This window comes from Parus major, chromosome 3 (genome assembly GCF_001522545.3).
Source record: "Parus major isolate Abel chromosome 3, Parus_major1.1, whole genome shotgun sequence".
NCBI lineage: Eukaryota > Metazoa > Chordata > Aves > Passeriformes > Paridae > Parus > Parus major.
The window spans coordinates 29,906,439-29,920,556 of NC_031770.1; positions in this window are offsets into that span (position 1 = coordinate 29,906,439).

Consider the following 14,118-nt stretch of genomic DNA (forward strand, 5'->3'; position numbering starts at 1 on the left):
GGTTGGCTTGTTTTTTGTTTGGTTTTTTTGTTTTGTTTTGTTTTGTTTTTTGGGGGTTTTTTTGTGTGTGTGTGTGTATTTGCAGTTACACTTTTTTTTGCAGAAGTGTGAAAATACCAGAGTGAGCTGCATGGGCTTTGCAGCTTCTATGTTTTAGAGAGACTCATTGCAGGATCGGGCCATTGCTCACTCAATTGCTAATGATACCTGTAGGATGATAATTTGAATTGAAAACATTAATATCAATGAAAGAATTTGCTTGATGAACTTGATTCCCAGAGATCTACATGATTCCAATTACCGCAAAAACCACAGCTCTTGGTAATTACAAAGAAACCAAAGGCATGTGAGATATTACATGAGGTACAATTATATCTTTTTTGAAAATTAATAATTTTTAGCTTAGTGTCCAAATAAATGAAACTCAGGGAAAAGTTCATCACCTGAAGATGTTGATCTTGAGCATCATGAGATGTCTTCTTGAACATTGAAACGTCTTCTTTCACTCTTTGAAGGTGATGGAGTTTTGATGTGACTTCTTTGACCTGCTGATAATAAAACACAGGCATATTTTCAATTTAATAAATTAATTAAACTTTACTGTTGTTAGTCAATCAAAATGTAGCTTTGATAATTCATTTTTCAAATTTCTAATACAAATATACTTTGTTCAAATTTATCATCCCCCTTTATTTATTTTTTTTTTCTTCTTCTCTCTGCATAAAAACTGCAAGCAGAGATATCTGCGTTTGTTGGTGATTCAGAAAGAGCTAAAGTCATGGCCAGTGCATGCCCTGACTGGAAAAGAGTGTCTTACATGACATGATTTTAAAATAAGATTTCTAATAATCATGGTGTAAAAACCAAATGAATCTTTAAACTGTAACTTATCAACAATATCTTGTCTGTAATTAATATATCAATACTTTTTCATTCATCGCCCCCAGAGGAAGCAGGGGTGAAGGCAAACTGCAGTTCCCTAGGTGGAGCCGCCCCGTGGGAGTGGGGAACCTGCGCCCATCCCCCACCACGCTGTGTTAATCTTACAGCATCGGCTGCTTGCCGCGTGGCGGGAGGAGTAGGGGGAAGGGGAGTTCGGACCAAGAAACCCGACCTGCTACTTTCCAACCCCCACCTGGCCGCCACCCTGGGCCCCCTCGACACCAGAGCGAGGAGGGAAGGTGGGGGTCTCAGCCTGCGGCCGCAGGGAGCACACAGCTAATTGTTAAAATAAATATAGGAAAGGTTAAAGTCATAAAACATTCAGAAAGCAAACTTTTTCGCCACAAAACTCATGGGGCGGGACCATGGGGTGAATTTGTTACAGCGTCTTTTGTCTGATTTCCTCTCAGCTTCGTGACCACGGTGTTCTGTTTAAAGCTGCATCACCGGAGTTGGTCTGTGTTTTCAGAAGTCCAGATGGGCTGGAAGCACTGAAGCGTGGTAGATGCCGGATGGGCTGGCACATGGCCGGGGCACTCTGCTGCTGCTCCTGCCGCTGCTGCTGCTGCCTCTGCCGCCGCTCTCGCATTACCATGCTCAGATGGCCACAGCTGTAAGTCTTTCAAAGCCTTCTGATACAGTGAGTCTTATGGTGTTTACATCCAATTCAGAGAAAGGACAAGTCGTTCCTCTGAGGAACTTTGGTTTCCTTTTGCAGGAATACCTTTATCCCGATGGCCCACAAATGCAATATGCAAACACAGTGGCTTATCCCAGGAGTCAAGCTCTAGCTTTGCCGAGATTGCCATTCCAGGCCTGCTCACTGGCTGGCCCTCTGTCTGGGGTCACTCAGATCTGTAGCTTTCCAGGAGCTCATGGGGAAAAATTCCTTTCAAAGAAGGAGGATGGGATTCTAATGTCCTTAAACTTGTGGCTGCAGCGAACGTCAAGGGATCACCAGATGTCTTTAAGCTTTGGCTGCAATGGACATCACATTGGGGTCACCAGATGTCGCACTATATTAGGAACAGAAGCACAGCACTGACTCCCTTAGCTGCATTGTCCAAGAGTCCAAGAGAGCAAAGTTTATTATTCTTGATCTTCTTTTATAGACAGGTTTGAGAAGTCCAAGAGGTAAAACTCTCATTGGTCATTAAAGCAACACATCACCATCACTGGTTAAGTGGAACACCACTCCTTGACTGTTTCCTAAACAGCACCTGCAGAGATTGTTGTCCTTCACCAAGGACTGTTTGGATTCTTTCTGATGCTTTCTCAGGTCAGAGTGAGAAGCCTGTGTGTCTTAGTTTCACACAGGCTCTGTTCCCTTCTTGCTTTTTGCATTTAGCATCCACAGACAAATATTCTGAGACTTGGGATTCTGTTTTCTAAAACCAAACCAAAAAAGGCTTGATTTTTCAGAGGTTTGTAGCTGATAAATCCCTTGGTTTCCATCAGACTACCATGAAAGGCGGGAACATTGAATGTTTGATTCATGAATACTAGAGCTTAATCTTCCTGGCTTATCAGCTTCACATATCAAAGAGAATTTTTGTAAGCCTTTCCCACTTTCAGAACTTCATGCCCTAAAGCAGTGACTGTTTTCCAGTGTCTCTCTGTAACTATGCTACATTCCTCTACCATGTAATGTTCTAAACATTTTTATGTTGTGCTATTTCCTTTGTTACCTAGCAAGCAGAGAGGTCAAACTCAAGAAAAAATGGTACTAAATTGTAAGATCAAGCTGAGGTACCACAGCAAACCATACAAGGCCATAATGTAATTCAATCTAATTTCTTTTGTGCATTGATTAGTCATGCAATAGTAAATATGTTTGACAGTTATTGGATCTTGAGAATAAAAAAAATTTAAGTGTCAGATCCTCCTGTTCATTTTAAAAAGCAGAAGTGTAGATTCGGAAGCATAAGCTGCTACTCAGCTCAGTTACTGAATTTTGACACGTGGAAATACTGAGGTGAGGAAACCTTACTTTTGAAATTATATGTGCATAATAAGGTACAGGCTGAAGGTAAGCCAGAAAGTGGTATAATCCAGTCTATGAAAAGAAGCTTATGCTGGAGCCATCTGCATTCCCCTGCCTTGTGTCCAAGTTAAAAAGAGTGTCATTGATTTTTACTGTCTTGACAAATCAGGGGCCTCTTGAGTCCTTTGCAAAATTTTCATTGCAGCCCTCAGCAAAATTTTGATTGTGTTCAAGATAATGCAATTTGTAGTGACTTCTGGATATATTAGACTAGGAGAAAAAACACACAAAAAAAAAGCATAGACAGTAGGAAAAGAGCTAGGATGAGAACAAAGTTAAGAAGAAATATTCTTTCTCGTTTTCCTAGTAAGGGTCCAGTTTATCTTTGTTTTTAGGTAAAATCATCATCAAGGAAGGCTCATGAAGGGAGTACGGACTGAAGTGGAAATACAGCTGCCTTTCCAAGCAGTAGTGGAGTGCAGTCAGCACTGTCAGTGCTACAGCCTGAGGATTTATTTCAAAGTTGTTTCTAATTCTAAGTGATGGGCTCACTTTTTAATGAGAAGTGGCAATTGAAGTTTAAAACACCATGATACATCGTTTTAGTAAGAATGCAAAGACCAGATACAGATCAAATCACAATAATTTTATCTTTACAATACAAAGCAAAATGCACATAAACAGGACATTTTTGTTGCTTATTAATTTTGTATTTTACCCTCGATTAACTGCTGCTTAGATATCCTTGTAGGCTGTATTAATTAAATTAAAACTCCAGGGAAAGTAGGCAATGGTTGTCTTACATCACTGTTGGACACAAAATGATTTACACAGACGCAGCTCGAGGTGTGGTGAAAGAAGAAGGTTTATTTGTTCTTTCAGTATTTATAGGTTTTCGACCACGACCAGGGATTGGATAGTCAGGTTACCGCCTTCCCAACTGCACTGAATGTGAGAGACATCCATCAAAAGGCATATCTTTAATGGAATGTATAAACACCTATGTTTATAGTTACTTTCCTGGGAAAGTGGCTAGAAATTGTGAAAACAATATCGAAAGGCCTGATTCTCAGGGCAACAGCCTTATCGCTCAAGGGAAAAAGAAATAATTGTATAAATTATTATTTGAGTCTTTGTATTTCCATGCTTTGCCATTGTCTTTCCCTTTTTCTCATCCAATAATATGGTGACCTTCTGAAGCTGGAAAAGTGTGTGGGTTTTGCCTCAAAAGCAAGAACTGAGGTATAGAGATAAAAGCATATCCCACTTAATAGGAGTCTTGTTGCAGCTGAGTCATTGGGGAGTGCCTGGTCTATGCAGTGCCATCTTTAGTCCTGTTTATGAATGACTGTTCTTAGTTGTCTTCTTTTTAAGGTGGTAAACATTATCTTGAAGGTTGATGTTTAAATTTTTCAGTATTTTTCCTTGAAGACTGCATGACTCAGGAAGAGACTGAAATATTCACAAATATTCAAACACTACCCACCCCCCCCCAGCCCCCCCCCCCCCCCCCCCCCCCAAGCAAAAACTGTCTGATTGCACAGGAGCCCTTCTGGTTTGCAGAGAGGGCACAGGCTGGTTCTTGATGTGTTCACGGAAACTCGTCTGTAGCTCTGTTTGATCAAACACCTCCATGTTTTTAAGATGTGAATGTTCACAGCATGTGTAAGGGAGATAGATGTATTCTTAGCACTGAAGTACCACCATCTCTGGAATAAAATCAAGTTGGCAAGAAGGAAGTGGTTTTTTAATATAAAAGGTGTATTGTGTTTTCTATCATCTGAACATTTTTTTGTGAGGGGACATTCTACATTCTATGACAACTGAGTTTCTTTTTGGAAACCTAAATATACTCATTAGATCGCTGGTATCCTTGTGTTCATTGACTTCTTCAAGGCACTGAATGTATTTTTGAGTTAATTATCTCCTCTACAAAAGCTATCCTGAGTGTTCCCATTGTGTGTCCACTGAGGAGGAAATTAAGACAACCCACCCTTCTGTGCACTGTGCAATAACTTACATTTTCACATCTGCGAGGTTGTGTGCGTGTGTTTTTACCTGAGACTTGCTTGTCAGTCCCCAGTTTCAGTCATAGTCCTTCACTCGCACTTGTGGTGTGGTTTTTAGAAGACACAAGCTGCTGCTGGGCACCTGCATGTGCTGTATGTAGATGATGAACCTGCCCCAACCACTGAAGACAGCTATTGAATAGCCAAGGGCTTTGGTCATCCTCAGAATCACAGACTCAATTAGATTGGAAAAGACCTCTGCGATCATTGTATCCAATTTTTGACTGAACACCACCTTGTTAACTGGATGATGGCATTAAATACCATTTCCAGTCATTTCTTGAACATCTTCAGGCATGATGACTCTACCACCTCTCTGGGTTGTCCATTCCAATGTTGAATCAACCTTTCTGTGGAGAAATTCCCCCTGATGTCTAACTTGAACTTCCCCTGGTGCAGTCTGAGGTCATGTCCTCTTGTCCTGGCACTGGTTGCCAGGGAGAAGATGCTGATCCCCGCCTGGAGTGATAAGGTCTCCCCTGAGCCTCCTGTTCTGCAAGCTAAAATCCTCACTGAGGTGTAACTGCTCTCCAGTGCATCCTCCCTGATCTACTCTTAGCTACTGCCTTGTGCCTCAGGTACTCTCTGTACTTGGATATACTCCCTGGAGCTTATGTGTGGGCAAGAGCAGAGACTGAGACACAGCTGTGCTTATTTAATACAAAGACCTCTTTGCCTTGTAGGTGATGCATGATCACACATATTTCTGCACACCTGATGTATGCAAATGGCCACCAGCAAATCAGCAATGCTCATGCACTTGCTTTGTTAATGAAAGATCCCAAATTCGATACATAGAATTTATGAGCTTTGACAATATGGGCTGTTGTATCTGTAGGTAGTAAGCTTTGTCACAGGTTCCAGGATTGCTGCCTAAAAACCATGTGAAAGTGATTCTAGCAACAATTACTCCTAATTGCCCTTGCCTTGGAGATGCATGGGGCCAAGTCTGAGCTCTGTTCAGATGTATTTGCTTTTTGATAAATAGCCATTTTGCAGCTTGATTTAATGGTTTCATTAGGTGCATGTACAAAGACACCATGCATAAACAAATGTATTATCACATATCGATGAAGGGCGTGGTAAGAGTATTAGAAATTTGCTTAAGGCACAGCTGAGGCTGCCTGGTGCAGTTCTATAAGTGCATTCTGTTTACAAGGCAAATTACTAGCAATCCATCATTGCAATGTGTTAAACTGATTCTGCTAAAAGGTCTTGCTTTCCAGCAGTCTAATGAAACGAATGCTTATGATGTGTATTTTAAGAAAGGAGAATGTGGTAGAAATAGATCTATTTCTGTCACGTGTGTTCTTTATAGTGAATGCTCTGTGCTAAACCTTGCATAGATATCCTTGTTGTTTTAATTCAGATGTGACATTACTACATTTTGTTATCAGCTGCTGGTGAAAATATTTTTGTGCCAAGGTGCTGACATAGTATGATTTTATTGCTACTTACACTACTCGAACTTCAGTGTCACATAATGGAGGTGATGCTTTATTTTATAGATGTATTTCTAAACTAAAGTTTCACTATTAATAAACAGATAAATAGGCATTTATTGATATAAATGGAACATATGTCACAATGATCTTTTAGCCATGTTCTAAGCTATATAGTGTTCATAGAAGTTTACTGCCAATACATAAACTTATAGTTCTATTTTGATTTATCTGGTTATTAATGGTAATACCAGATGGAAATGGCTAGCTTTGGAAGTGAGCGGAACAAGGAAAGGATTGTCTGTGCTTTTGATGCTGTCATAGTACTGTCCTGGTTAAAACTTAGTAGGGGAATAAAAAAGCACAGCTTTGCAATTGAAGCTGTTAGAAGAAATGTGGTTTTCTGCACAGACACTGGAGATAACAGTACAGATGTTCAAATATTCCCAGTCAACAGCTTTCCAGTTGATGTGTAACTCTTTTTCCATATGTTTAATGGTCCTGCTTTCTTGTCCTGCTCCCATCAGCTTTCATCCTTCTGTAACTCCAGTGTGGAGGGCCAGTGACAGTTCTGTTCTCCAGCTCTGAAGTTCAACCTACAGAAAGAGGAATAAAGCATATAATTACTACACAGACATTTTCTTTGTCCATGTTCTCATATAGGCTTGGTACAAATGTTTATTTAAATGGTGGGAAATGCCAGTGGTCAGAAGCATTACTCCCAGCTGCAGACCTGGGGTAGTATTTGGGCAGAGAACACTGAAAACAGGGTTAGTACTTTAAAAGCCTTGAAAACTAACCTGGGAAAAATTTGGCACAGTTGTGATTTAGTGTTAGCTGCTGATTAGAACAGCTGGCAAGTCCAGTATTCTTACTTTTCTGGAACTAAGAGCGATAGTATAAGCATTTGTATGTTATCCTGCATATTTTATGAAATCTGAATTCCCCATTAAACTGACCTTTCTTTTTGTTTCAAACTAGACTAGGCCCCATGACTTAAAGCAAGAAATCCTGTAATTTTCTAGCATTTTCCAGATTCAGGCTTGACTGATGGTGTGTTTAAGAAGTACTGTTGAAGTCAGAGGCACGAAGAGTGTGCCCTTATCTCTGATACCTGACTCTGACATCCAAGAAAACACTTAATTTCATATCACACCCTGAAAACAACTGTTAAATAGAAAAGCTAAAAATGTGTGTAGATTAGAAAGTTTTCTTAAGTCACTGCGTGAAAAAGTTGAAGTTTGGAGTTTAAACTAGTTTAGAGAACAGAAGACAAGATGGAGGATTTAGGGTGTTGTCTCTTGTCCTTCTTCTTTTTTCTTCATCTTCTTCTTCTAGAGGTTTTTGGATAATAGTAGGTGACTGGATAGAGAATTCTGCAGTGCAGCGCTCAGGTGTTGGGTCATTGGGTCACTAAGAAAAATAATTTACTTGGCATTTGTTAATTTGGTGTCCTAGTTTAGGGCAAATTTGTGAGGAAAACTCCAAATGGGGGTTTCCCCATGAAAAAAAAATTCAAATGACCCCTCCCCTCAACTGGTCCAGGAAAAAAATAATTTCCTTGGAGAGAAATGGAAAAAGCTGTTTATTTAACAGAAATTGAATAATATTAAACAATAGAACTTCTCACTGTTCAATGGAATGGCAAATCTAGGAAGAAAAGTCCTTTTCATGTGGTGTAGCTCAGCTCGCTCAGGTTCTTATCAGTCCCTCCAGCACTGGAAAGTGCCGAGGCCCAGGCCCCAGTGGGCCACAGGCATGAGCTCCTGGGGTTTGGCTGGATGTTTTTCAGTCCAAAGCAAGTTTGCACAGATCCAGGAAAAAAAAAGGGAAAGGAAAAAAAAGGTCCAGGGAACTCCTCTGCCTCAGCTAGCTAAAACTAACTAAAAGCCAGAGAGAAGCTCTGTCCCGCTGTCTGTCCATGCTGCAGACACCACAGTCCAGCAGCAGGATGTGTGGGAGTGATGTTTTCTTTCAACAGAAACTGCGCACTTCTTCCCCCCTCTTCACTCTCAGAGCCAGTCTTAAAGGTGCAGAACTTAATATATAACATAAACCAGGTGATTGGGGATACCAGTATCATAAAGTCACCCCAGGACATTGGGTAAATATACATATAAAAGACCTTGAAGAAGATTTTTGTTAGCCATTTTGCACCTTTCTGTCTTAGTACACATAGCTCATTGTACCTTGTATGCATTTAATGCAGATAAAAGAAGAATAAACAACCAAATCTGAACAAGAGAAAACTGCCTCTCTCTAATCAGTCTCAGTCCAAGGGGGAAAAGGACCCAACCACGAATGTCCTATTAAGACAAAGTTCCGCTGTCCCTTGCACTAGCACACAGCTGTTTGGGTGATGGCCCAGTGTGTGGGGGTTCTAGTACATGACCAGGGTGAATAAAACATCTGCTCAAAGAAGATGTTGTTTTCCCTTCATTGTTAATACTGGCAGGCTCCGAAACACAAGTCACAAGTTTACTGATACTCCAGGGCATTTTCTTGTTTTCCAAATGTTAACTCTGAACTGCTCCCAGTGGTAGCTGTTTAGGGAAATGACTGTCCCAATAACTTAAATGCTATGATTTCTAAGCTTAACTTTTATACATTTCAGATATTTTCCCAGTGGGATAAGAAAAAAGGAAGCCAGTTTATTATTCCTCTTTAGAAAATAATCCTTTAGCCAGATTTTTGTATATGAAGCAGCTCATGAAAGGGCCTGGCAGTTCACTTTAGGCTATCAAATGATTCACAGTCAAGGAGATGCTTTGGTAAACATTGCAAGGATTTTTTTCTCTCTGACAGAGATAGGAGCTGATGAAACTTGAATATTCAGTGCTGCAACTGCCAATTGACCTACAGGTAAGGCTGTAACAGTAACAGTTGTACCTGTAACAGTTTCTAAGGTCAAGAGATGACAAAATAATTTAGATCATCTATTCTCCAAGCCTGTGAAATTCTGATGATATAGTTGAAAATAACCTGAACTTTGAAGCTGGCAGGTACCTATATTAGGTGTATTAAGTATGATATCTAATTGTCTCCACTGATTGCAGTAGTGGGCAGGCCAAATCAACCATGGTGTTGGGCAAGACGTAGATTTATATGCCTTCTGCTAAGACACCACAGAGAATGCTCATGGTTGCCTGAAGCAGTCCTGTATCAAATGTAGTGGTTGACTTTTATTTCATTAAGATGCCTCTGTAGTATCTACATCCAAATTAAAAAGTTTTCAACTTGATTACAAGTTTGTATCAAGGTAACTATGGTACAGTCTCTGTCCCCTAGTATCTCTTGCAGCTCCCTGGTGACGTAAGATCACAATTTTGGTAGTCATCTAACTGATGAAAATATTCTCTGCTAGGTACTGTGCAAAAGTGTTATTTCAGATGTAGTTTGGAAGTCTTGGTTGGCACATTTTCTGGCAAGGAAGATAACTAACATATTCTGTTCCCTTGAAAATACTCTAGAAACTATTAGGTAACAGGTATTTTGTAGATTGTTCTTCTGAGAATGTGAAGTAGCAAGTTGCTTTAACATTTTCCTCTTGAAAGAAAATAAAATTGCCCATTGTTTTTTGAGTGATTTTAATCTTAAGGTTGATGGGCAGATCACAGTCTTGTTTTTCTCTAGATTAATGGGTTTCCTTACCTGTCTTTCTCCCCATTGTTTTTCCTTTTCCCTCCACCATCAGAGCCAAACTACTAAAACATAGCAGATGCTGACAAACAGAAAGAACCCCTTCTGCTCTTAATTTATCAAGAAAGTGCTAAAAATTTAGCTTTCTTGTTCATTTTGACAAGTTGACAGTACAATATATCATCGTTAGATGGGTGACAATGCTAATCCTGCAGCAGGTTCTCCAGGGAGATTTTTATTGTAAAAATTGACATATATTGTATCAAGGCAATCAAAATACGTGTAGGAAAACAGCAATTTGCTACTTTGTGCAGTTAATTTGTGCAGTTAAGTATTTCTCTGGGTCAGATAGAGTTTCTGCTAATCTCAGCAGCCTCAAAACGTGGGCTCTAGTAAAGCTGGCAGGTCTTTCATGTCAGTCCCCACTTCTGAAGCTGTTGCGATGTTGACAGATAGGAAGTAGACAGATGTTTGCTTAATGGTTCTTTCCCTAGGGGCTCCTGTCAGAGCTCTTGGCAGGAAAATTGGGGAATTACCTTGGAAATTGCTAACTCACTTTCCCAAAGTGATAGACCAGTACATTACAAAACAAATTTGACCAGTTTGTGAATGTATAAACTGCCTCCAGAAAGGGAGGGAAACTATTCCTAGCATAGATGCTGTCGCACATCCCCTGTGTTAATCACATACATGATTAGAGTGATCCTGGACAGATTCCTGAGAAAACCTGCAGGGTAGTGGGGAGAGAAAAAATAAGTTTAATTTTTGTTTAAAGTGCATTTTCAGAAACTGTGGTAATCAGCATGGTATAAGATCAGGTAAAGAGAAATTCTAATTATGTCCTCATGTGATGACTCTTTGTCCTGCAATGTGAGGTTGGATTACCTTTTTTCTTCATGGTTCCCATAGTGGTGGGCAGAGGACCAGGCTGCAGGTGGAGGGATCTGAGATGCCTGTACCCCTGTGTACAATCAGATTTTGAAAGTGTCAGATGGCAATATATTACATTGCATATCTTGCTCCATGGATTACGTGCTATGCCCACATGTTGAGATGCTTTTAACTCATGTGCAGACTTTAATTTCATTTTTTCCCCCTGGTGGGTTTTATCTGTGACTTGTGCAAGAAACAGGCTAGCCTGAGGAGAATATCTAAGCCTTACTGATGGCTGCCATATGGTGACTTATCCTGAGATATATTTTTTCTTGATTTCTCTGATATATTCAACATCACAATCCCCATATGGTTATTGCTTCTGTGTATTCCAGTGGGAGTTTATCTTTTGCTTTTCAAAGATTTGCCACAGAGACTATCCTTAGTGGAACAGCACTGTGTGCCTGGCTCATCTAATCATCCTCCCTAGTTAGGGATGCATCAGGGACTCTGTATTAAATTGGGAAAGGCTTTTTAAGTCGAATATCTGAATACTGAAAGCTATATAAACACTGAAGAGCAAACAGAAAACATCAAATATATGAGTGTTTGGTCAGCTTTGACTTCCTACTGCCTACAGCTGACTATGACTCGTTTGTCATGGCAGAGCTTGAGGAATCGCAGTAAAGAGATATCCCCTCCTCCTGAAGTGACCAGAAATTTTTTCTTCTATTACAGAAAAATTCAAAACATGCAACATGCTCAAGGATCTTTGCTGAACTATTACAGTAATGTAGGACTGCATTGTAGTTCCACACATGCACTATCAAAATACAAGAGTATCTTGTTGATACTGGTCAAATCTATCTAGGTGCTCAGTAGGTTTTTAATGAAAAATCAAACCCCTGTTGTTCATCATAAAGCACTTTTCCTGCTGTTTCACCTTACTCTGAAGACTATGACTTTTCACATCATCATACTGGGGGCATGTCCATGGTAGTGGGTAGTGATTCTGGGAGAGAACAAGTGCATCGACCTGCTTAAGACTCACCTTGTAGAGGGCAGAATGAGTCAGTGAAGTCAGTAAACCATCCTAAAAAATGCTGAAACAGAGTCCAAAGAAAGGCAGACTCAGTAGGATTTTTCAGGATACAAGTAACATGCTGCTCCTCTGCAATGGTTTCCAGCTGGAGCCACAGTGGAAAAATGAACCCAGACCAAAGGAAATGCTGCTTTTTCCAGTTCCCAGCAGACATATCAGTGCACAGCGTAGTATGATTTATTCAATTACATGTTTGTCGTTCAGACATCTGTTAGATTTTTATATCATTAGCCATAGTAATAAAGGAGTTTCATATAGTGTCTTATTACAATGGTACCAGATGCTGGAAAGCAGCACTGTGAAAGATGTCACTGTGATTTTGAGAGGTACAGTGCATGCATATCATCAAGATTAATTAATGGTTAACAAACAACATTTGTGTGAAAATTTTATTAACCTAACTGCCTTTGTTTTCAAAATAAAAAATATGTAAACAATTATAATATTTTATCCTTCAACCCGCAAGTCCACTCTTCTTCCTTTCTCCCTCCCCTTGTTAGTCAAAATCAGGCAGATGGTGTGTACTGAAATGCCATGGCGACGGAAAGCCTGGAGCACCGCAACTTCTCCAGAGGCAGCCTTGAGAAAGGCTGGCCCGAAGCGCATGTGAGCAGCTTCGAGCAGTCGAGTGATTCCAGCTCAGCTCAGTAATAGTAGAGTGATTTCAGCTCAGCTTGGCTCGGCTCGGCGGCGGCAGCAGGCAGGCAACACAAGAAGCAGGGACGAGATAGCTGGTCCAGTGTTCCACTGAGGCACAAGCCTTTATTTAGGCAGAGCTTCAGTGAAGGGTGCCAGTAACAGCGAATCTACCAAACGGGAAAACCCGGGATATTTATGGGGAAGGAGAGGGGCAGGGGGAAGCCCGAGATACCTGTATCAGGGTGGGACAGCAGGGGAGAACACCAATGAAACACAACAGTTTAACATATCTAACTCAAAGACCCCTGTGAGCGACACATTGTGTCTCTCTCACAGAGAAGTATCTACTCTCCAGGGGAGATCCAGGATCTCCGGCTCGGCGGGCTCCTCCGTACCCACACTGAAAGGCTGTAAATCAAGAAGGATATGGTCTAAGGTCTGTGGCATATGTAGTATTTGTAGGTTATTTCTTATACTCTAGTAGTACTTCACACCTTTAAAGCATCAAGTATATAGAAGCATTAAGATGACAAAAATAGGAATAGTAGAGTACTAAGAACAATTTTTTTAAAAAACTCCAGGGTATTTTTCTGAGATTAATGAACTGGTCATAGATATTGATTTCACAGCTACTTCCACTATGTAAGTCTAGACAGCAGACTGAAGACTCTTCACCCACTTTTCTATACTGGTAAGGTTACATATGGTATGAATCTATACATGTGTATGTACAAAAAAATGCAGATGCACAGAGACACATGGACACACCCACAAGAGCTTTCTTTGATCCAGCTCCCCAAGTCTCACAGCTAACTGGCAAATACATATCAAAGCTCCAATAAGGTAGCTAAACCACATAAATACCATGTCTTATATTTATCCACGGTTTCTACTCTTCTGATTCTGCCTCACACAAGTCACAGTGTTTGGCAGTGTTCCCACAAGGTTTGAACTGCTATGAATCTTGGAGGAGTTCTGTAGTGAAGTAAGTGCTGTGTGTTAAACACTGAATCAGAGTTTTACCAAAGAAGGTGCAATATCAGCTGCTTTCCTGAATTGCTTGTATTTATGGGGTTGTTCATCAGTGATAGATAAGGTAATTTTGTGCTGCTGTCATCATTGCCTAGAGATCAAGAATGCAATGATTTTTCAGAAATTCTTTCTGCTTTTTTCCTGCCCCATGTCACCTGGAAAATGAACTCTGCTAAGAACAACCAACAGAGTGGCACAGCCAGTGCAGACTCTGGGCATATTCAAGATGTTGCAGTCCGCAACCTCGGGATCTCGTCCAGGGAAGCAGCAGGATTCTGGGGACCAGCATGAAACACCAACGAGACGGGCTGCCGGTTCATGAAACCATTTATTTACCATGGGAACAAACTCAGTTCCAGAACAGAGAGCCTGAACAGAGGCACAGCAGGGGTTTTT